This window comes from Gorilla gorilla, chromosome 1 (assembly GCF_029281585.2).
Source record: "Gorilla gorilla gorilla isolate KB3781 chromosome 1, NHGRI_mGorGor1-v2.1_pri, whole genome shotgun sequence".
NCBI classification, from domain to species: Eukaryota; Metazoa; Chordata; class Mammalia; order Primates; family Hominidae; genus Gorilla; species Gorilla gorilla.
In genome coordinates, this window is record NC_073224.2 from 158117281 (window position 1) to 158142115 (window position 24835).

A 24835-nucleotide genomic window follows, 5' to 3' on the forward strand; every position below is an offset into this window, starting at 1 on the left:
CAACCTACAGAATGGGAGAAAATTTTTGCAATCTACCCATCTGACAAAAGGCTAATATCCAGAATCTACAAAGAACTTAAATTTACAAGAAAAAATCAAACATCCCCATCAAAAAGTGGGCAAAGGATATGAACAGACACTTCTCAAAAGAAGACATTTATGCAGCCAACAGACACATGAAAAAATGCTCATCATCACTGGCCATCATAGAAATGCAAATCAAAACCACAATGAGATATCATCTCATACCAGTTAGAATGGCGATCATTATAAAGTCAGGAAACAACAGGTGCTGGAGAGGACGTGGAGAAATAGGAACACTTTTACACTGCTGGTGGGACTGTAAACTAGTTCAACCATTGTGGAAGACAGTGTGGCAATTCCTCAAGGATCTAGAACTAGAAATACCATTTGACCCCGCTATCCCATTACTGGGTATACACCCAAAGGATTATAAATCATGCTGCTATAAAGACACATGCATACATATGTTTACTGCAGACTATTCACTACAGCAAAGACTTGGAACCAACCCAAATGTCCATTAATGATAGACTGGATTAAGAAAATGTGGCACATACACACCATGGAATACTATGCAGCCATAAAAAAGGATGAGTTCATGTCCTTTGTAGGGACATGGACGAAGCTGGAAACCATCATTCTCAGCAAACTGTCGCAAGGACAGAAAACCAAACACCGCATGTTCTCACTCATAGATGGGAACTGAACAGTGAGAACACTTGGACACAGGATGGGGAACATCACACACCAGGGCCTGTTGGGGGTGGGGGGAGGGGGGAGGGATAGCATTTAGGAGACATACCTAATGTAAATGACGAGGTAATGGGTGCAGCACACCAACATGGCACATGTATACATATGTAACAAACCTGCACATTGTGCACATGTACCCTAGAACTTAAAGTATAATAATAAAAAAAAGAAAAAAAAATCTTCAAAAAAAAAAGGAAAGATTAACATCTACAAATGCTTTAGGTAAAGAGTACAAAGTTTTCAAAAAGTAGTTTTATACAAATAATACCAACCACTATAAACACTAAAATTTTCATGAACAAAAAAATAGAGAACCATGAAAAATAAATATGTTTTTGGTTGTTTTAACTATGCTAACACATAAATGAATAAAATACAGGTAAAATTCATTTTTATTTCAACACTATTAGTGCCAATAAAAAACAAAAGCTTGGTAGTTTCATAATACTTTTTGTCTGCAAAAAATAATTTCATTTTAAGCTCTGACAACTTAGAATGTAGTTTATATTCCTGTATTTTGAAAATAACTTCCTAGGCCCATCATTTTCAACTATGTCAAAATTAGATTATCACTATGGGTATTACTCAAAATGTGAAGTTTTAATGTGAAACTGACTAAAAGTTTCCATATCTACCTTGGTTTTATTTTAAAATTGATACTTGCAATTTCAAGTGTGACCTTATTAAGTTTCATATTCTGTTCCCATATATCAAAATGCTTCAAGAAAGAATAAACGGGAATATTTAGTTTTGATTTTAGAACATTTAAATGTATGAATGGAGGAGGATCACTGGTCATTCTTGGTGTTGGGACTGTAGATGTAGGAAATAAAATTTAGGGAATCAGGTATTTCAATTTATGTAATTAGGAGTAAATAAAAGGTGTTTTGTTTTCTTTGCAAATCATCTATTTCAACAAAAGTTAGATTATCAAAAAAATTATAATAAAATAGTGACACTTTATTCTCCTTTTGTAAAAACTCTCATGAAAATGTATAAGTTTTATCTGCAGATACATACGCTAATATGTACAAACTTAACCTGAATAATTGGCAGTAACAAGCTAAGTCTTTAAGTGTTATTTTGTTGTTGTTGTTTTTTAAGGAAAATGTGCATTTCCTACTTTTTTAAGTTTTGACATGATATACAGCACTACTGTTTAAGATGCACAGCCATTAAACATATTTTACAATGTAGATCAAATAGCTAACAAATTCTCATAAAGAGATCTGAATACTTAAGTGAATACAAAGGAATTCAAAATTACACTTGACCGCATTGAAGACTCAACTTAAATCTAAAAAATTTTAATTAAAAAAAAACTTAACACATCTACCTAAAGTATGCATCTGAACATATAATGTATATTACTCAATTCTGAGTTACAAATTATATTTTATTTTTTACATACATTTAATCAACAGTTTTGATGATCAATGTGACTGACATTCACCTTTCATTTTCAGAACAGTGAGAAACTGGAATTACTTATAAACTGTGAAGAGACTAAAGTATTCAAATTATACACATATATTAGTACTTTCCTATCATGATGTTTCTATGTGTCTACTTAGTTATGTTTACAATGGCTGGAAGTCATTATACATGGTGATCTACTAACAGGTGGCCAATATTTAGTGGATTTCCTAAAGAAAGGAACAGCAAGATTACAGCCTCCATTAAGAAAATAAACTGATCTGTGTATCTTTATACCGTAGTTTAAAGTAACGTAGCAAGGGCCTTCCAGGCTCTTTTTTTTAAGCGTGTTTTTTAAAATCAGAACTTTGATCAGGTAATAGGTCTAAATTTTTATATTCTCGACAGTCTTTGAAAATAACTAAAAAGAAACTTCGAAGGTGAAAAGGAAAGAAAAAAAAAAAGACCTCGAAAAGGACCCAAGTGATTTGTAAGTATATCTTAACAATAATTTGGTCCTCTTCTATCTCAGTCAACAACACCAACATTCATCCAGGTTGCACAAGCCAGAAACCGAAGAGTAAGCAATCCTTGACATCACTTCTCCCATCTCCAAGTCTGACTGATTTCAATGTTTCATCTCTAAACTATTTTCTTTACACCATCTCTACTGTAGCAAGATAATCCACATATTGATCATTTATTCTACTGCTCTCACAACATCCTTTCAAATCCCCTGCATATACTTTATATGCAGTATGAATATCCACATTACACATTCCAATGCATCTTTGGTTACTAAATACGGACAGTATCCTACCTGCGAATGGCTGAGTAAAACAAAAACAGTATTCCTGCCCAGATAGAGCCAAGATTCTAGTGCAAATAACAGGGACCTTTCCCCTCAAAAAAAGATGTAAAATAGATAAACAGGTTCATGTTTGTAATAAGTGCTAAAGAAGAAGCAAAGTTAACAGAGTTTTGTAGGTATGAATGTTGTAGGGGAGAAGGGTGTTTTAATTGGGCAGGTAGCTTCTCTGAGATAGGAAAAACTAAATGTCGTTCTAAAAAAGAAGTTATCATAAGAAGAGGAGGAGACAACGATCCTAGGCAAAGAAACTATAGATGTATAAAGACACTGAAACATTTAAAGGAACTAAAATAAGATCAGTATGGCTGAACCCAGGAGAGCTTACCGAAGGGTAGCTCCATGGCAAGCTGGAGAGAGGATCCAGGGCCAAACTGCTTAGAGTTGTGTGCCTACTGAGGCCACTGAGAGTTTTTGATAGGAAAAGTGATCCAATTTATATTTCACAAAGTTCACTTTGCTAAGCTATGGGGAATAAATGGAAAAACAGGAGGACAAAAATGAAAGTAGCCACCACACAAAGCAACCACCTTTGTAGAACATACCCTATTTGTAATTTAGTCAATGCATGTCTCCCCAACATCTTAACCAAGTGTAAGTTCCATGGAGGCAAGAACTTTGAGTAGTTTTGTTTCAACAGCATTAGCACTGCCTACTGCAATGCCTAGCACATAGCAGTGGCACGGATTTTAACAATATAACCTCTTCAATGTAAAAGGAAAATAATTTTTATCACACACACACACACACACACACACACACACACACACACCACACACACAGCCTTGCCCAAAGTGGAGCTTTTTCATTAAGTGGATTACAATGGCATAATTATTTGTGCCCATATTGGCCTACGTATTTATCTGGGAGGGTTGCCCAGCTTTTGTCAGATTCTCCAAAGAGTCTATAAGCTCCAAATTTTTAAGAACAACTAACACTGTAAGGTAGAGTTATCATACGATATAAAGAGATAATAATCTAAAATAGAACAGAAAACGAAATAAAATCTAAGTTCTTCACAAATGGATAAGTTAACTCCTGATTATTCACTCAAATACAGAATATCTTATGAATTAAAATTTTTTTGAATATTACTTATTCTTGACTTTGCAATGAAGTATTTGGTTTTCCTTTATAAATTTATTTCATTTAGGTACTTAGTATTAGCAATTCCATGTAAACAAAAGTAGTTCACAATCTTCTTTTTAAAAATCTGATGTTTGTAGATAAGAATTAACCTACAGATAATCAGATATTATTTTGCACAGTAATTTAGCTAAATATTTTCAAGTACAGAAATATAAAACTCATTCATCAGCTTCAATATTGTTTTTTCTCTCATGGATCAGTAGAGCTGCCTCCTAACTTCTGACTTGCTGATACAAATCTGAAAAGAGCCACATGGCATAGGCCCATGAGCACATAGCAACAGCAGTCAGAATACTCCAGGGAAGAAGTTTGGTTCGTTTTTATAGACACCCAAAACAGCACTCCTTTTTTCCCATGGGGTTCAATAACAATGCTACCTTGTTCAACAGTATAGCAAAGCACTTTATATACAGGCTTTTTTGGCTGTGGTTTTGGGAAAGTAGACATTTCAAAACACTAAGATTTTAGTAATCAAACACTAATCATAAAAGTAATTTATTACCCAAAAGCAAATAAGATGACTAAGAACATTAGTAAGGATTTTTTATACTACCCAGTTTTAAAAGTAACCACCATTTTAAATAACATAGATCTCAAATTCTTGTGTCTAGAAACATAATGCAATTTTTATAACTCTGTACAATTTATTTGTAATCACAGATAACTTATATTCCAGTAATGAAGCACTTACTTGCCACTTTAAATTCTGTGCTTTGAGCTCACCCTTGCTTAATGTTTGTTAAAAGTCACCTAAGATTCCTATGCATGTTATGGACAAGATTCAGAGAGTATCTATTTTATGCACACACCCCAAAAAAAACCCCATACATCCCAAATATCAGAGATTGGTTTCTTTGGGGTAAGATATACAATGAAGTTAATAACTGAATCATTAAGATATGCTTGCAGAAATGAATCCTATATGAATAATGAAAGATTATCTTGCATTTTTCAAGATACAAAATTACAAATGTCATCTCAGTAAAACACCATTACAAAAAGAATTTTCAATAATTTTCAGGGAAATTTGTATATAGCTTATTTCTTTAAAATAACTTTTGCCTGCCACAGTAACAATTCAAATTTAAAACTGGAGGTAAATTTTTAATTATTTATTTTAAACATTCTTTGAGGAAATAGTACTTGTCTCTATTACTTAAAAGGATGCCAGAATATATAAAAAGTTGTATTCATCCATTGAACCAATAGCTGCCTGCTATACTAATATATGCCAAGTACTAGTCTATGAAACAAAACTTTGAACAAAAAGGAAAATGACAGCTCCCTGTCCTTTATATAGAGAGTTTATAGTGGGAGAGACATAAAAATAAAATATTTACAGGTACTAAGACTGTTAAGGAGAAAATAAATAGGATGATGTAATTGGGAGGTGCTTTCCATACAATGGCTATGAAAAGCCTCTCTGGGGTTGACATTAATTAGAACCAAGACCTAAAGGATGTGAAAAAGTCAGTGATATGACAAGCCTAGGAATGAGTGCCAGAGGCAAAAAAAAATGTAACATGTTTTAGAAAGAAGAAAAGAGCATGAAATGTTATTTCTTTCCTATTCTGCTACGAGCATCAAGGCTTAACAGTGTAAACCATGGACTTGAGAAAGGAAGGTTGGATTTTAATCTCAGCTCTAACTTAACAGTTATGTGATCTTGGGCAGTAAGTTACCAAAACATTTTTAGCCCCCTTTTTGTAATCTATTTAATGGAGAAAATAAGATCCCTATTTTATGACGGTTGGCACAAAAAGTTTTCATCACACGGAAAATGCTCAATTCCTTCTTCTTCAAAACTGCTGTCACTTTTACCTTTCTTAACTTAGAAGATACAAACTGTTTTCTCTTTAAATGTCACAATTATGCAGAACATTTTTAATAAAACCATTTCCAACAAAATTTTCAGTGCTGCTTAAAATGATCAAGATTTCATGGACAATTGTGACGTAAGCCCTCTCCTCTGCTTCCCTTTAGGGTGATGAATTGTCTCCCTAACTTCTCCTTGTCTGCAGGGCAAGTAGCAAAGGTTACTAACAAAGTCCACTTCACTCCCTGGGTATCTCTCAGGAGAAGTGTACCATCGGCTCAAAACTAGTAATGAGACTACTAATCTCACATGAGAAAATATAATAAATTAAGAATTAGAGACAATTTTTCTTTCTAGAATAGGTAGGCTCCTCATCTATGGTGGTAAGTGAAGAGGATATTTTTAAAAAACTTAAACATCTTTAAAATAGAATTTATGTGAACATTCCATATCCCCAAATAAAAGTGACAAAAAATAGCTTCGATGTAGTGAAAGCTGCTAAAATACTTCCAGTTCTAATATTTCACATTTATCTTTATATCAGGAGGAGTCTGACTGGCGATTTCAGACATGGCTGTCATTCATCAACTCTCAATAAAGAAAATGTTGGCCAGTGTCACAACTAGCTTTGTCAACAGTTAGAACTACATTAAATTTTAGAAAAACAAAATAAGGTTACAGCTTTGGGAATGTAGAAGAAACCTGAAAAACAATGGGGTACTTTTGCTAACTTTCTCTCTGTAAGAGTAAAGCCTGTTTGTTTAAATAGTAAATAGAGAAAAAGGGTAGAGACATCAAAATATACAGACAATCTGCTACCTACAAAGTGGTATACTGGAAGCCGTAAGTTTTTTTTTGTTTTTTGGGGGTGGTTTTTCTTTTGAGATAGAGCCTTGTTCTATCGCCCAAGCTAGAGTGTAGTGGTGCAATCTTGGCTCACTGCAACCTCCGCATCACAGGCGCAAGGGATTCTCCTGCCTCAGCCTCCCAAGTAGCTGGGATTACAGGCACCCACCACAACACCCAGCTAATTTTTGTTTTTTGTTTGTTTGTTTGTTTTGTTTTGTTTGTTTTTTAGTAGAAATGGGGTTTTGCCATGTTGGCCAGGCTTTTCTCAAACTTCTGACCTCCGGTTATCCGCCCACCTCAGCCTCCCAAAGTGCTGGGATTACAGGTGTGAGCCACCATGCCCAGCTTCGTAACTTTTAGAAATAAAGTAAAATAGAAAAATCAAATCCAAGGAGGTGGGGAAATCCCATTTTCCAACTTCATTGTAAATATATTTATGGTGATTAAAACTTTCATATAACAGATACAAATGAGGCTATCAAATTAAATAGAAACAATGCAATATTCACTTAATTTTTTAAAAAATTTATCTTTAACATGTCATAGGTCAATTCATTCTTAGGTGCAATATTCTGGACATGTCAATAACAGCTATTTGGGGGTGGGGAAAGGATTCGTCTAGACACTGTTTCAATGTTGTTGAAATTACAATCAATTTTTTTCTAAATCAGAAATAAGTCCTCACTAAATATATACGTATTTGCCAACTGATATGCTGACTTCAGACACATGACTTGGCACTTAATTCCCCATTTAAAAAAAACTTCTTGCTTGACAATTCTGAGGCTCACATTGAGTCTCTTATAATAGATGGATATACAGAATTAAGCCATGAAATATATTGAAACTTACTAGAACACTCATGACTGTTGCCATAAGATTGTTGGCCCATATATATGCTAAATATATCCATAATAAAGTATAAAATTAAAATACCTGAAATGCTAAAAATTTAACATGGTTTTCACAATTTTAGTGTCCGTGAAGAAAAATTAAATTCTAGGATTTTTAGCTCTTCCTCCACAATAGATTACCACTTAATATCAGAAAATTGTAATTACTTTTAATGTTGCTCCAATAAACACTTAAAATTGCTGAAAAATAAAGTATCTACTGCTCTTCAGATTAATTCAACTCTTGGTACTAAGGAATTACCAGAGTCTATCTAGGGTGTTGTAAAACTGGTGACACATAATTCAGTAAGTTTGGGTCAGATGTATTGACTTTAATCTCTTTCTGCAGCTAAATAAATATGTACAAATCAACTACGTATCTTTGTGAGAAAACATGCTCTTTTATTCTGTAGCTTGCACTCAATATATGATACCTGGTTTCTTGAGTTCACCCCTTAATTAGCCATAAAACACTTAAATCTCACTTTATACTAAATCAAATTTAAATAGCAGCAAGATCCTAAGGTTTCCCAGCATCTGCCATCTTTTCATCAGCTCACTACAACCCACTCTCAGCAACTTAAGAATAATCACAGGAGGGAGCCACTGCTATTTAGGGCAAAGAGTCCTCAAGTTAGGGGTGTAGGATAATGGAGCAAAGAGATTGCCAACCATGATTTTAGAGAGTTTTTTTCTGTTTCTGAAAAAGGATCCTTTCTGGGACCATCATAAAGCCTGACATTCCTTGGGCAATCTTATGCAGTATTTAGGAGGCAACAGAGAAATGCCACAACCAAGCAACCAAGTTCCAACAATGGCTGTGGTTTGGGTGCCTCAAAAGCTTGCAAGACAGTAATGAAGAAGAACCTGAGCTGTCTGTTGCCCACCTTCAATTCATATATGACAGGGCCCAAAGTGAGAAGGCAACCAATCCTGCAAAGATCAACAGCATGGGAACCAAACAACCAGGTTTCTAATTCATGTCTGACACCAGCTAGCACCGGCTATTAATCACAAACAAATCATCTAACTTCACTGTACTGTTAGACCCCCCTATAAAATTTTTAAAAACCCTTGTCTTTAAAAAGTCTATACAGAATATTCCCTTGAAAAAGTATAAACATGATGCCAAAAATCATATTCTCAGCCTTCAGTGTTTGTTCGTTTTTCTTGACTTAGTACTTAGAAACCAGTATTATGCTTATGTATTTGGTTTTACGGGGAATTTGTTTTTTCAAAACACATTTTGGTTTTGAAAAAGCTTTTCTTGTTTACAATAGTGTGAATGGGGTAGGAATCATTCACTTATTCACTCCTCCAACAGTTATTATCTCCTCTGTATCAGATGTGTTTCGGTGCATGGGAGACACTGGTAGAGGAGAAAGTGGTAAGTAAACTTGCTTGGTAAAAGAGTAAAAGTACTACAAAAAAACTAAATATTATTCTTCTTTCCCTACAGTTTATAAAATACAAATCCAGCAACAAAAAAATGGCTTACTCATGTTCTATTAACATAGTCATCTGCTGGGAAATTCATTTTTTCTGTCATTCATTCATTCATTCATATATAGTGACAAAGTCATGGTACCTGCTCTTATTAAGATATAACAAGGCTATGTAAGACTAGCTTTGAATCAAGATCTATTTGTTATCTTAATATTAGATATCAATACAGAGCTATTGGCTAAATGAAAAGAGTACTTACCTAGTAACTGTCAGAGTTGATAGGGGCTAAAATTTATAGGCCACAAATTAAAAGGGTAGCAAGAGCTATGCCCTAAAAGGGGTTGGCTCATTATGAATCAGTTGTGTTTTTTTAATTTCTTTTTCTGGGAAATTTGCCCATAACGTAAAAACAATATGTCTAATCTATTCTTTAAAATTATCTATTTTTGAAATTTAGGAAGTTTTTTCTTTCTCATCCATCTTAGTCTCTTTTTTAAATTCCTTAATAACATATTAAGTGTCCACATTATAATCTGACATTTTACCATATTAATTTTCTATTACCTTAAGTTACAAATTTTGCTTGTTTTAACTTCAGCAAGCAAAACAAAATTCCAGCGTAAACGTAATATTTCTTTTATTATAAAGTATCTTCGGCCGCATTCTACGATGACAAAAAAGACGGATGTAATTAAGAAAAACAATTATAAATTTTTCTACAACAAAATAACACATAATGAAAAATGTTTAAGGACTAAACCAAGCAAATTCATGTGTTTCTTTTTTTTTCTTCTTTTGAGATGGAGTCTTGCTCTGTTGCCCCGGCTGGAGTGTGGTGGTGCAATCTCACCTCACTGCAGCCTCCACCTCCCAGGTTCAATTCTCCTGCCTCAGCCTCCCGAGTCTGGGATAACAGGGAAGCGCCACCAAAACTGGCTAGTTTTTGTATTTTTAGTAAAAACAGGGTTTTACCATGTTGGCCAGGCTGGTCTCAAACTCTTGACCTCAAGTGATCCACCTGCCTCAGCCTCCCAAAGGGCTGGGAAAACAGGCATGAGCCACTGTGCATGGCCCATGTGTTTATTGATAAAGAACAGCATTAAATGTTAAAAGACATTTTAGAATTGATACTGACATAATCAATAAAATATAAATTTCTCTTAGTATAACACTGGACAGTAACACCTTTAGTCAAACATATGGAACATATGGAACCTGCCATGATATTCTGACATCTCTTATAAAGTGCTAGATGAATTTCTTAAATTAACTTAATATTACGAAATCATTAAAACCTTTGCAAAACTAGCTATGATAAAAATACTTTGCTACTTTATCATCCAATTAAAATATCAGTGAGGCCGGGTGCGGTGGCTCATGCCTGTAATCCCAGCACTTTGGGAGGCCAAGGTGGGTGGATCACCTGAGGTCAGGAGTTCGAAACCAGCCTGGCCAATGTGGTGAAACCCCGTCTTTACTAAAAATACAAAAATTAGCCAGGCGTGGTGGCTGGCACCTGTATTCCCAGCTACTTGGGAGGCTGAGGCAGGAGAATCGCTTGAACCCAGCCGGTAGGTGGAGGTTGCAGTGAGCCGAGATTGTGCCATTGCACTCCAGCCTGGGCGACAAGAGCAAAACTCCACCTCAAAAAAAAAAAAAAAAAGTCAGTGAAATACGTACATATCCTAAATTAATAAGGACATGTAACAAAAATTATCAAAATAGGCCAAAGTTATGCAATTGGACAACTGCATACTTAAGAACAATCACCTATCACATGCTGAAAGTAGTTTCATAAGATAAAATGAAAACAATAAAGAATAAAAAGAAAACTAAAGGCAAGGAAAATTTTGAAGTTAGAAGCAAATATTCTCCTATAGTAGACTAACTTTATTTCACGGCTGAAAGTCAGCATAAATATTGGCCCCCTTCTAAAATAATTTCTTAATTTTTAAGATAAGGGAGCTTGAACCAGAGAAAGTAACTAATTAGACCCAAAGGTAGACTCAGAGAATCCAAAATCCCAAATCTTGGATTCCTAGAAATTACACTTCCCCAAAGTACCTTTCGTGTCATGTTACCATGGGGTATTTTTCCAATGAATAGAGATCTAAGTGACTGAACTCATACATTATATGATTATAAAATTTGCTAGTAATAGTGCATATTTAAAACTTTAATGTACACTTAAAAAGACCTGAGGCCAGGTGCAGTGGCTCACACTTAGAATCCCAGCACTTTGGGAGGTCAAGGCAGGAGGATCACCAGAGGCCAGGAATTCAAAACAAGCTTGGGCAACATAGAGAAACCCTGTCTCTACAAAAATAGGAAGTTAATAAATAAAATAAAAATAAAAGGTCTTTTTAAAAAATAATTCAAAGGAATTACCTGTTATTTAGTCTTTAAAATATAGAATACCAGTCAAGTGTTTTTTTTGTTTTGTTTTGTTTTGTTTTGAGACGAAGTCTCACTTTGTCGCCAGGCTGGAGTACAGAGGCACGATCTCGGCTCACTGCAACCTCTGCCTCCCAGGTTCAAGCGATTCTCCTGCCTCAGCCTCCTGAGTAGCTGGGATTACAAGCACCCGCCATTACGCCCAGCTAATTTTTTGTCTTTTTAGTAGAGCCGGGGTTTCACTATGTTGGCCAAGCTGGTCTGTAACTCCTGACCTTGTGATTCGCCCGTCTCGGCCTCCAAAGTGCTGGAATTCCAGGTGTGAGCCACCACGCCTGGCCCGTTTTTTATGGGGGGGAAAAAAAAATAGTGAAACATTCCAAGAAAATGTTAGTTTCTGGAAGTAAGGATTTCTAATAATTTTTAATGTTCTTTCCAATTTTCTATGATGTCTGAATTTGCTTAGGATTTAATAAAGTCCTTAAAAATACTTTTATTTTAAAAAGCCTCATAAAAAATTAAAGTCTAAATGACATGAAATGATTATTAATTAAATAACATTAAAAATTTTATTTCAGGGCCAAGCATGGTGACACATGCCTGTAATCCCAGCACTTTGGGAGGCCAAGGTGGGTGGATTGCTTGAGCTCAGGATTTTGAGCCTAGCCTGGGAAACATGGCAAGACCCTGTCTCTACAAAAAAATACAAAAATTAGCCGAGCGTGGTGGTGCACACATGTAGTCCCAGCTATTCAGGAGGCTGAGGTGGGACGACTGCTTGAGCCCAGAAGATGGAGGTTGCAGTAGGCAGAAATCATGTCACTGCACACCAGCCTGGGCCACAGAGCAAGACCCTGTCTCAAAAAAAAAAAAAAAGTTTTATTCTATGGTCATTTTACTTACATGAGAATTTCTAATATAGAAGAACAAAACAAACTACAATATTCAAATATTCAACACTCAAAGAATACTACACAATAAGAGAAAATAGCACTGAATTGACATGATTTAAACAACACTATTTCTTTTCATACAAATAAATACATGTATACAAAATCATGTTAGAACTGAATTGGCAAATGTTTTAAAATAATCTGATGCTCAAATTATTAAAATGTAAAACTCAGTGACAAAATTTTCCTTTACCAGCTTAAACTGTCCATTATTTTCAATCTTTAATAGTAGCATCTTCTTAATCTCTCTAGTTATCAAATAATTTGAATGTTCAAACATAATTACTTAAATAAATTCTAAACAATTAATTTCATAGAGGTATATATCAAAATTACATTTACTCAGTCAACACTGTCCAATATGTAGTAAAAATAAATAATAATAGCTGCCATACGACTATAAAATGGCATGTTAACATGCCGTAACATAAAAACTCCATAGTAGACTGAAAATAAACCACAGCCAATAGGAAATAAGCACTCTAAGTTACAAATGGCACACTTTATATTACATCCGGGAAAAAATGGTAAGTATGTCTACATTTCGGTGTCTTTTATGTTTACATTTTGCAAATGATTTTTTTTCAGGACCTTTATACTTGCTATCATTTTTAGAGTGTGCTAAATTTTCACAGTCCCTGACAGAAGTACTCAACCCCAATTCTGATACTTTAAGAAATAACACCAAGTCAAATACTGACCCTGTGCAGTCGGTGGAAGCTGAACATCTGAAGAGGTAAGGATGTGTCACGTTTAGGAAGACAGCAAAAATAGGAAAGAAATACATTCTCTTAAGTCTTGGTTCTAAACATTTTTATACCACCTTGGTTCTTGCCCTAAGAGGAATTTTACAGGAACAGTAAAATGATATTCATTGTCCTTAGTTTCAGTTCTTTGCACCACCAACTACCAAAAAAGTTGCATTTAGTAAAAACTGCAAAAACATAGCATTTGCTGAATGAAATAACAAATGACTTCATGAATAAATCAAATCAAGGAATAGTAGTACTCAGTTATTAATTCTGTGTCCTATGTGTTATTGGATCTGGCTTTCCTCATTTTGATGTACCTTTTATAGAATCTCAAATTTTATGTATGTAGCCTTAATCTAAACCAACACTGCTATTATCCCCAAAAGAATAATACTGAGTTTTAGTGGCCAGAACTAACTGCTTATACCTCAGAGTGTTAGAGATTATATAATATTTAACTCTTATCCTCTATGATTTCTAGTCTTATCTCCACTGGTCCAAATGTAGTCATTTTTAACTTTTCTTATTTCCCTAATCGCAACTAACCATAAATCTTAATTTCACGTTTGAGATAAAATACATTCCCATATATTTTCAAGGGCCATTCTAAAAATATCAATTTAACAATAAAGATTTGGTTGATAGTAGTAAGGATAAAGAAGATTAATTGCTGTATAAGTAAGATAAAAATTCCAAGATGATTATATTAATAATATCATTAAGGCAATGATATTCTCTCCAAAAATGCCAAAAAATGGATTTTTAAAAATGTCTTCACGTATCCAATAATTTGTTTAATATTGTCCTCTATCAAGAACCGAGAAATTTAAAATAAGAAGTGTTATATTCAAATCACAATATAATCTTTCAATTGCATCTCTATAGATCAAGAACAAAATCCTTTCTATACCGAAGCTGTCAATGGATGCTGATTTGAGAGAAGAAGCTGATATGTGAAAGTTGCCACCAAAAAGAACCATCTGTGGGCTGATAAAGGCTTTTCTACTGAGATGACTACGCAATGCCAAAATATCTAGTCAATGAAATTATAATAGAGAGTTAAGTAAGATGTCTGGCATCAAAGACAAAAGCATATGTTGAATGGAACATCTTCCACTTTCTCAATTGGCTGTCTGCAGTAGACCTAGCTCAAGTGTGAACAGTGCTTATACATTTATAAACCTTTAAAGTCATTTCCTTTTTACATATATATGCGTTGCTAAAATTATGCATGATTAAACCACAAATACCACAGTATATACATCTAGAAATATCCCAAATCTAAAAATAAAAATGGATTTCCATTATTATGCAAATTGAAAGCATCATGAATTCTGTGTCAGGCATACCTGGTAATGAATCAATCTCATCACTTCATTATTCATTTAACCCTGCCTAAGTCACCTAACTGTGCATAAGTTTCCTTGGCTAAAATGTAACAAAACAACATAAACCTCACAGAGCTGTTGGAAACATTATCCAGGACAATGAATAAAAAGCACCTACTACAGTGATTAATATCCAGTAAAGGACTGACAAGGGCAGTCATTGTTTTTAGATTTAAATTAAAAGTACAAAATGAGAGAGACATTAAAATCTAGTTATTTCTATGTATCTATAACAAAAGTTTCCCAAACTTTACTCATGTTTATTATTTAATGATTAAACATGTTTATTATTTAATGATCAAAGCAAGCCTCACATTAAATGCTTGTTATAAATCATGGAATATTAAGGCCCTAATTTTTTTTTTAATTCTATAATTAAGTATGCCCTACAAATAAGCGTGGCTAAGTTTTGGCATATTACTAGTATTAATTATATTGTTAATGGCAGTAACTTCATTAAACTAAGCTCACAAATTAGCCATCAAATCCATTTATCTTGTATTTCTTATCTTGGTGAATTCTTGATCCACCTTGACTCCTGACATTCATCACTCACCAGGCCTAGATATATTTAATAAATCACCATTTCTGCTGGTGCTCAGTTTATTCTAACTCAAATGATCTGCTGATAAGCACTGCTAAAGGGGCAAAGCCAGCCTGACTATGAGACCCTACCAGCAATCAAAAACAGCTGATCGAAAAAGACATGGTTCTTTGACTCAAGGGCAATCAGTCCATGATCCTCAGACCAATGTAGGCTATGGCTTCATACAAAAAGAAGAAGCCCATACGTTTCTCTTGTTCTCAAGAATTTGAACTGGGAAACATGAAGCCATTCCAGAGCTAGAGAAAGAGCTGCAGCTGACAGGATGGCACAAGACTGGGTGAAGTACCCCAGATATCCTAAAACAAAACTGCAAGGGGGAAAAAATAAAAAGACTGAGTTGAGGGAAAGAACAGCTAGTTGCTATTAGGCAGAAGCAGGCAGATACAAAGGGAATCCATGAGCCAAACAACTAAGCAAGTAACCAGAGTCCCAGAAGCACCTGCTGCTTCAGATTATGCATCTGTGCTATATATGACCAGTTTCCACACCAACTTCCAAACTCCACAAGGACCAGCCAGGCAATATGACCTCCCCTGGATGCCTGCAAGAAAGTCCAGTTTACTTTATTCCCAAACATCAGCTTCTGTCCCTTACCACGAACTAACTATATAAATCACCCCTTCCCTCATCAGTGATCTGCCAAATTGCCTCACTTCTACTGTGAATATGACTTCGGAAATTTCATCAATTCATTCCTTTTATCTACTCTCATTCAATATTTTTTCTAGTCTCTCATTCTTTCTTGCTTGGATTACTCCAACAATCTTATTTTTTAAGAAAAAGGGCACAAATGGGCAGACCACAGGATGAATTCAGCTCACAGGTATATTTCATTTGCCCCTTCAGTGTCTGTTTGAATTAGTTGCCAACATTTCAAAATATGGGGATGTAACATTCAAATCCAATGTCCGACTTTTCTTAGGGAAAAATATCAGCTCAATTGACAACATATTCGCATTGAAAATGTATCATAACTTCCTGCTTGCAAGGAAAAAATAAAAAAGAGAAAAAAACAAAGGAAAAAGAAGAGGAAGAAAAAGTATCAAAATACTGATAAAATAATCACCTGAAGCTGAATAGCATCTGCCTACTTGATTTTGTTTAGTTTTGTTTTTTTGGTTTTTTTGAGACAGGGCCTTGCTCTGTGGCCCAGGCTGAAGTGCAATGGCACTATCATGGCTCACTGCAACCTTGAACTACTAGGCTCAAGTGATCCTCCCACCTTAGCCTCCTAAGTAGCTGGGACCATGGGTGCATGTCACTATGCCTGGCTAATTTTTTAAATTTTCTGTAGACACAAGGTCTTATCTATGTTACCCAGGCTGATCTTTAACTCCTGGCCTCAAGTGATCCTCCCACCTCAGTCTCCCAAAGTGCTGGGATTACAGGCACGAGCCACTGCACCTGGCTTCTGCCTACTTTAGACAAGCATGCACTTTCCAGTTTTGTATCATTTCTTTATACCCTGTCTACTTCACTTGTTTATGTTAATTCCCTGGTCCCACAGGAACTTGTTCAATATTCTCAACGCTTTCAATAGTCAACCCCATCCAGCCTAAAGAAATACTTGCAGAATAAAAATATATAATCACCTTTGAAATTTTTCAATGATTATCTCTCACCTACATGATCAAATTCTAACTCTTCCACATGAGTCATCTGGCTCCAACTTCATCCAGAGCTATCTTTTGTCACCCCTCACCTTCAGCACACATTGACCTATTTGCAATTCACCCCATTTCTTAGTGGCAATATTTTTGCACACTCTCCTGGAGCTCAGAAGAACTTTTCTCAGCTGGTCACCTCTTGCTTATTCAGATATCTCTGCTGTTTGAGTTTCAGCTGAGTATGCCACCTATGCAGCTCTCTCTGGGTTCCCCTTTAGGTGTCATAAGGTACCACCATTATTGTTAAGTTCCTTTAAGATAATACCCATACCTAGCACACTGCATAGTCTGAGCACATGGCAAATGTTCAACAATCACTGATGAATAAATGTTTAAACATTTCATTTCTAAGCATCAACAGTTCTAAAATAGAGGCATTTTCCCAATTTTATAATAAGTAAGAAAACCCAAGTTAAATAACTTGTACAGGTTCACATAGCTGATGAGAGTCAGAATTTGAACCACTGGACATTACACCAAAACTTGCTGCCTTTGAGTATATTATACTTTCTGTCTTTCCCATGAGATACTCGTACAAATGTAATTTCACTACAGGGTATGTCAGTGAAAGAAAACAGAGACCAAGTCAATACAAATGACTACACTGCCTAATCCTAAATCAAAGCTGACAGGATAAATCCAGTGGTTCGGCAGTATCACTGTAATGTGAGTGGCTGTAGAAATGCCATGACAACTTTCAGAGTCCAAGGAAAACTATAAAACATTTTCATAAAATCTTCATTTTGAGCACTTGGCATTTATCTTGCCATAATGCAAAGATGATTAGAAAACAGAAACAGAAAATTCAACCTACATTGGAAAATTTATTAAGAAAATTCACTGCCCATAGAATAGGCAAAAGGCAGGCCATAAACTCTTTTAAAAATATATTTATGACAAAAAAAGAAAACATGATTAACAGAACTAATTAATGGATAATTCTGTGATCCAACTTATTAAATGTCAAGAAAGGTAACAGTTATAAATGCTTCAATTTGAGCATACTGCTCAAATACTGCTTTAATTTGAGCAGTATTTAGTAACATCTTGTGATATAAATTTATAAAGCATAAAATTCTCAATTTTGTTCTCAAACATCATAGTATTATATTATGAAACAATTTCTTAGAAAAAAATGACAGAAAAATAAAAACCTTAACCTTATATCATGTTATAGTAAATCTTTCCAGTAAGACCACAAAGCTTGAAGAAACAAAAAAAAATCTTTAATATTTCTTTATTAATACTTTATTTGCTTTCATTTTTTACAGTCTTTGAAAATTTCACTGCTTATTCACATAGGTTGCAAATCAAAGTTTTTAAAGAGATTCAAAGATAAAACCTAGTAAAATGTTCCAGTTTTCTTAAAAACACCAACCTCCGCTTTTTTGCCCTCACCAGGATCTCTGGGCCAACAAACTACTGACAAGCAGCATTCTCAGGACATTAGGGGGTAAAACCCTTGAAAGCAATCATCTTTTTCACACAGATGGATATAGGTGTTTTCAGTGTTCTGTATTGCATCCTCTTGCCACATAAGCACCTGCAGTCTTACACTGTCCTGCTAGGTATTCCTAAAAACACCCAGGCAAGCTGTTTACTAAAAAAACTAGATTGGAAAAGGTGAAGGATAATTAGCAAATAAAACTATTCCTGGCACTCTCTCGATTAGTGGAGAACCAAGTTCCAACCCAGCACCTGGTGAAGGGAACTGCTAGATGTTATAATTCCAATTTACACATTCAGCACATTCTGTCTGCCTGTCAATTTGAAACAGTTTCCTATTCAGTGATAACAGATACCCCAAAAGAATGCAGTGTCAAAATGCTGACATATATTTTTTATGCACCAACTAGAGCCTCTCCTCTGGACCAGCTGCATCTGCCTCTTCGCTCTTGGAATGACCTGACAGTTCAGTTCGTTTTTCTACTATACCAAAAAAATGTTGATTTTTACAGGTTAAATTTAAAGTATCAGATCTTCATACAGATTAAATACCAATAAGATTTTTCTTAAGCACAGTTAAAAAATAATTTAATAAAGCTAAAAAGTTCATTATGTTGGTGTATCTTTATTTACATAGTACAGTACTTCTCAGCTGTCAAAACCATGAAAGTATGTATTTCTAATAAACACAGAATTTACTAATTTTTTTTCTAAGTTGACAGAGAGGATGAGAACAGAAATAAGCCAGCGAGACACACAGCTAGAGACAGCATGGCACATCAGCTATACATTTGCAAATGCTAAATAAAAAGGAAAATAAATTTTTACTCAAATCCATGGAGGTTCATTTCCTCCAAGTGTTTTCACATTTTCATTTCATAATGATCATACTTTGAAGAAGTATTATAAAAGGACAATTAAGTCAATGTTGTATCAGGGGAGAATTTTCTTATTCTCTTCATTATTAAATGACAAACATAGCAACTATGCTTACAGAATACAGCTTTTTAAAAATTTTTTTCCCACATACATCTCAGATTAGATTCATAAGTATCTCTTCCCAAAAGAAGCTATATCTTTCCATCTTTCTCTTACCAGGAGGTTACCTGGAAGGTTTTTCATTTGTTCTAACACTCCTCTTCTATTTGACTTATCAAACAGCAATACATTCTTTTCAGCTACTTTCACTGGTACCAAACTTTCATTTTTAAAGTGGACTGACTTTCTAAGACAAATGTAAACCATTCAGGAATAAAGTCTGACAAAATAATGCTTTCATTTGAGAGATACCACTATTGTTTTAAAACGAGGTGGTAATGAACTATTAGATGTTAGGATTAGAAACTAGCACTTCTGAAACCTCAAATCCATGCTGAATATGTCAATGAAAAATTCTTACGTTTACTGAGCAAACATTTTAGTTACCAAGTACTTGAGGCTAGAATAGTTCATCATTGTACAGAATATAGTAATTTTTTAATTCGCCATTCTAAGTCAGATGCTTTCCTCTTTAAAATTAATATATTAAAAAAATCCTATAGTTGTACTGTGTATTTACCTCAATTTCTACTAAACATAGAATTTGCTATTTCTTTTTCTAAATTAGACCCAGAGACAGAATGGTAAATCAGAAATTCATTTGCAAACGTACATGGAAAATAAGAAATTCTGACAGCCAGAATACATACACATACACACACACACACACACACACACACACACACACACACACACACACATAAGTGGCATTTTATGACAATTTCCCCAAAAAAGCTATGAATTTTTATATATTACAAGCTATAAACATTTTAATATTAACAGTAAAGTAATTAAGAAAAAGAGCCAAAAGTCATTAAGAAACAAAAAAGTAATATATTTTCAGGTGTGATGTATAAATCTATACAAAGTATCATTATAATAAAATACATCATTACCCATTATGAAGATAAAATGTCCTCCTTATATTTAAGCTAAAATCACAGAGGATTTTCTAGTTACTTAGGAATTCACAAGACAAGATCACAAGAATTTTCGAAATGACTAGAGATATTCATTACTCATCATTTTTAACTGATGCCTTCATAATTACTTATACTCTAAAACATATTCTCAAACCATAAAAAGCAAATGGCAATATTAGCTGGGTTCATCAATGGATTTTAAGAAGGAAGTTCCATATTTAGGGAAGAGAAGCCAACGTTAGCTGACTTCGGTGTAGGTTATTACCATCCAAATAATTTAAACAACTATCAGAATCTCATAATAAGAATTGAGGCTGCAGTAAATAACTAGGGCTTGCTATAATTATTAAAATATGCTTAAAGTATACTTAGCTGTTAATCCTAAGGGCTGAATTCCTGCAAGATATACACTATGCATGCATGGACACTCCTTTGTTTTCGATATTCATAAACTAACCATATTGGTTTTGGGTGATCATTAGTGAAATCCCTGCCCTATAAATTAAATATATATTTAAAATGTAGCTTTGGTACTAAGTCTCTTTGAATGTGCTTCTCAATCATTTAAAATAGTTTTGAATGCCTAAGCACTATGAAAAATACAGAAATAAATAAAACATTGTGCTTAACTTCAATGAATTTGCTAAAACATATAAAGGAGGTGTAAGAGGTAACAACAGCAACAACAACAAAGCCTTACAGGAAAGAAGTACCTATAAAATTGCTCTGACCAATAAAAATGTATTTTCTCAGTCACATTAGTCACATTTCCAGTGTTCAATAACTACTTGTGGCTTATTGTATTGGACTGTGCTGCTATATAAATGCAGAGGATTCCTGTTTAGATTAGAAAAAGCCTCCTAAAGGTTACTAGCTTTCAAAAAGTATACTAAAGAACAAAAAGGAACTGAATAGGTCAAAGAATGAATTTATTGACATTGTTTTCAAGAAGCAGTTATATAGCTTCGTTTGTGCTATGGGAGGAAAACCTCACTTTGAAGTCAAAAAGGTGAGGTCTGTGAACTTCACACCATGCCTTTTAGATTTTGTTTCACTTAGTGAAAAACAGGTCATAGAATTGACTAGCTTAAAGGAAATAATGAAAATATCAAGTGTGAAAAGACAATGACTCACATGTTGTAGATATTCAAAAACTGAAAGAAGGGGTAAAAGAGGAGGAGGGGGAGAAAGAAGACAACGAAGAGAACTTAAAGCAGTGCTAAGACAAGACATAGAACAGCGTTGCTGCCTCTTAACTTCACTCACTACAATAGACTGATATTAGACAGCTGTAAGACTCCAATGAAATGCTATGGTTAAGCCTCAAAATGATCTATGGATGCTGGCTACTGCTTTTTTTAATATTGTGCTCCAGCACCAGTAATTAAGTTTAAAGTAGCTTTCATTCTGGCAAAGGTGTTTAAAATTAATGTGGCTGTTTGTAGTGGGGAGGAGTATTTCGGCAGGACGAGTCAAACACTCAGTCTGTCCACTGACTATAGCACAATGTCAACCACGTTGTCTTGGTATATAGCATTTCAAATCCATAAATGAGCCTCTGATCTGTGTTCAACTGAAATGTATTCCAAAATACAGAATTAAATAGGTACTAGTCATTCACGTTATTTATATGTATTTATCTTCTAAATCTATGCATTTAAAGCTGTCATACTGTGTATCGAAGATTATAAAGCAACTAAACATTACTTAGGAAGGTGTCCATCCACTGTGACAAATTTGTCCTCACCTTTAAAGTCTTACTCCTTTACCAAAACATGCAGTCTTAAGGCATTTTTATATACTTCTCAGTATTACAAGAAAGTCAATCGTCCTAAAAGACCAAAATAGTATTTAAAATCAAACTTAGATTAATCTTTTTTGGACAAAATTACTAGAACCATTTGTCTGGACCTTGTCAGAAGGGTTTCAATTTCACATCATTACATTTTAACTTGTCTAATCAGTTGAACAAAAGTACTTTATGTAAAATGATTCTTTTAGTTGCCTTAGCTACAAATCCCTGCAGGATACTATAATTGAAATCTACTCACGTAAGTTAGGAATAATTAGGGTCCCAAATTAAGCCAAACACAAAGTTAATTCAAATAGTCAGCTGCTGTCATTTAAATGGTTACGGGGTTTTATTGTTGCTTAACATTTCTGAATGCTTTTAAATATGCTTTGTTCTTCTAGGCTGTATTTAGTATTTCAGCGCAAATAGAAATGGGATTAAGAAGCAAAGATTCACCAGCCTTTCAAATGGACTCACACCTATATCCAGTCTTTTGTCACTGAAGGTTTTCCACTCAATCAGTGCTATCAGTCAATTAACAACACTGTTGAAAGAATGGAGTGACAGCTCTCAAAGGCAAGCTGTCTGGTAAATAAAGCAAGATCACACAATCTACAGTGAGTGCCATTAATGCAACAAAAGTAAGAGCTTTTGAAAGCTAACAGGGATGGTTGCTATTTGCTTACCTCTAAAACAAAGCAAAGGATTAAACGAGCTTCCTGTTGTAAGCAAACAAAAGGGAAAAGATAATGCCCAAAACACATACCTGAAGGAGGGGCTCAGGAGGAGCATGGCTTTTAACTGTTTTAATGATGACTGATAATCTGTGTGGACTGATAACTAAACATAGTAAGAGTTACAATTCTTGTTATAATTGTTACAGGTTTTCGGTGTTCTGACAGTTAATGGTTCTCAGCAATAGCTGGTAAATTCAAAGATAAATTGTGCTTTTTAAAAAATATATGCTTATGGCTGTAAACTTTGGAAGATTATTTGAAAGTTGAAGTGTTAGCATGATTGGTCCTCCTGTACTATACATAATTTTCACTAAAAAACAAAGTAAATCTTAACATAGTTTTTCATCTAAAATGGTAATAAACATTAAGAAAACTGACATAATTAGCTCGTTTGATAATTAACATTAAGTAATGCAATGTTAAGCAATATAAAGTATACTTTAAATATTCTTGAGTAACAGCCTGCTGAGATAGGAAAATATACTAATGATCTGAAGCTAAATATAAAGTTCTACAGCAGGAAAACTGGACTGGCAGTTAAGTAGAGCTTGACAAAGGAACAATCTGCAGGCCTTAGTTTCTTCATCTGTAAAATGAAAAATTCTACACTACTAATATCCAAGCTGTGAGTCAAAGTCCAAAATTCTTTAATTCCACCAAAAAAATCAAAATAAAAATACTTTGACCTCTCAGGTACCTATATAGGAGTCTCTATATTTAAAATTTGCTACTAACTTACTTTTGAGTGGTTTAAGAGCCTGAAGAGTCTAATGAACTTCATTAAGAAATAAATTTACTTTATAATTGGTATTATCGTAAAATTAAAACAAATCATATCAGTACCCTATATCTTTGCCTCTGAAAGAAAAGGGAAAAGGAGATTGTGTCCACTAAGAAGAAGAAAATCTTTGATTCTATACAATACTAAAAAGTGGAAAAATCACTAGATAACCTAAGGCAGATAAAATATATTTAGCCATTTTTAATGACCAGTTAACAATCAAGTACTTCCATCCTATACTCTTATGGTGCTGATAAGCCAAGGAATTAATAGTTAGGCAAAAACAACAATTATTAGTTGATTAAATATGTTGACTTTGAAAAATTAGTATAATAAAAATAAACTTTTTCTAAATAAGACAAACATACACTTTGCATTACATGACTTTATAGTGTTACTTTAAATAATAAAACATTTGTATTAAAATGCTGTTAAAAACACTGTTTCTGTGTATGATAGAATGAAAGTAGGACAGATCAATAGGGAATAGAGGGAAATATTAGGGAGAAAGGGTCAGGCTGCATTGTTACTCAGGGATTTTTCAAAGCAACTCACCAGATAAAAGGTCAATAGAAGGCATATAAAATAGGATTAGAAGTGCAACAAAATATAAAAATGTTCAGTAAAGTTTCAAGGTAGTTTAGTTCCTTTTTTAATAAAATGAGTTATACAACTGAAAGTGATGTTATTTCTATATTTCAACTATGGTTGTTTGGGTTTAAAACAAACCTCGATTTTTAACAGCGGAAGTCACTGTCATGTAAACTCTCATTTTCTAGACCAAACATTTTAATAACCAAAACTCCCTAATACAGACATTCTCTTACAGACCAGCAACCTTAGCATCACCTGGGAGCTTATTAGAAATGCAGACTCAGAAGGTCCATCCCAGATTACTGAAGCAAGAATCTACATTTTAACAAGATCCCTGAGTGATGTATATGCACATTAACTTTTGAGGGGCACTATTCTAGATAAATAAGATGTTTAAAGCCCAGCATGACCTCCATCATCTTTCTTCTGCGGCTGTACACATCTCTTCCTGAATCTTTCCTCTCTCTGGATCCTAATACACATTCTTTACTTCCCTGAATGAGCCTTCCTACCAGTGCAATGGGTTCCATTTCCCTTCCTTCCAACTGG

At 34.3% G+C, this 24835-nt stretch overlaps 1 protein-coding gene across 32 annotated transcripts in view; it reads right to left on the reverse strand.

The window, feature by feature from the left end:
* ADGRL2 (adhesion G protein-coupled receptor L2) overlaps nucleotides 1–24835 on the reverse strand; it is a 301782-nt gene that overhangs the window by 120764 nt on the left and 156183 nt on the right. The window lies entirely within an intron of this gene.